Raw genomic sequence first — 1,296 nt, 5'->3', positions numbered from 1 at the left:
ACGCAAAAGACAGAAATAAACCTACTATTACAAAAAGTTATAGATATAAAATGTATTTTTAAAAAATTTTTACAAAAACTTTGTTGAGAATTTCATACATGTATATAAGGTGTTTTGATCAAATCCATGCCCACTCCCTCCCCTCCAACATTCTCCCTTTTGAAGAGATAACCCTAAAATGTTTTAAGGATTAGATACTAGCTCCCAAATACTTTTGACATTTTTGACCTTTGGAACAGTATGTTGCTAACAGGCCCAAGGACATTTTGACTTTTTTGCCAAGAAACTGGCTACATTACATTGGGGTCTTTTTACCCTAACTGCTTAGCCAATTCCTACCTCCTATTCTTATCATGCCACCCTCTGAAGGGGTTACCAAAATTGCCAATAGGGAATAGGGACATAGACTGCTCTGGCTTCTTCCAGGCTGAACACGGACTCAGGGTGAGGCAACTGGAGTACCTCTTCAGTGGGTCTATCTAAAAGGCTCCCAAATTGCATAACTCCTTTCAGAAAGTCCTTGAATCATGAATGGGAGATGTGAAGGAGAAGTAAAGGCAAGAGTAATTAGCATTACAAGTTCTAGACAGGGAACTAGAAAAAAGTCAGAACAGGACAATTTTCAAGTGTTCATATGAAAGTCCATTGGAGTTTCTTGACAAGGCCTTCCAAAGCATCCCCCTATTGGGTTCTTCTTCATTTTTCTTTTGTCTTCCAAGGCTGGACTAGTTGGCTGGGAAGGGTGGCTGGATACTCAGGTGAGGGTCCAGTGACCCTGCTTGGCATTCCTTTAATGAATGAGGACAACCATCAGCAAGTCCAACTGTGACTATGTTTAGCAATCAGGCTCAGCTGAAGTCATGATGATGGTAGTTATTTCATGCAGAAGGGACTGCTGTATAGCATCTTCTTATTAAAAGGACCTGGAATTTAAATGGATTTGGTGCTAGGAGCCACATATGAGGGAGAACATACGTTGTTTGTTTTTCTGAGTCTGTGTTACTTCACTTAGTATAACAGTTTCTAGATCCATCCATTTACCTGCAAATTTCATTATTTCATATACCACATTTTTGTTAACCATGTGTCAGTTGAGGGGCACTTAGGTTGCTTCCATCTCTTAGCTATTGTGAAAAGAGCAGCAACAAACATGGTTGTACAAGTGTCTCTACAATAGGATGAGTCCTTTGGGTATATGCCAAGGAGTGGTAGGTTCATTAAGTTTTTTAAGACTTCTCCACATTGTTTTACATAGAGGGTGCACAAGTTTGTAATCCCACCAGCAGTGAAAGAGAA

This window comes from Nannospalax galili, unplaced genomic scaffold, assembly GCF_000622305.1.
Source record: "Nannospalax galili isolate Female #2095 unplaced genomic scaffold, S.galili_v1.0 scaffold305, whole genome shotgun sequence".
Lineage (NCBI taxonomy): Eukaryota > Metazoa > Chordata > Mammalia > Rodentia > Spalacidae > Nannospalax > Nannospalax galili.
The sequence above is the reverse complement of the archived record's forward strand: the minus strand, read 5'-3'. Positions refer to the sequence as shown.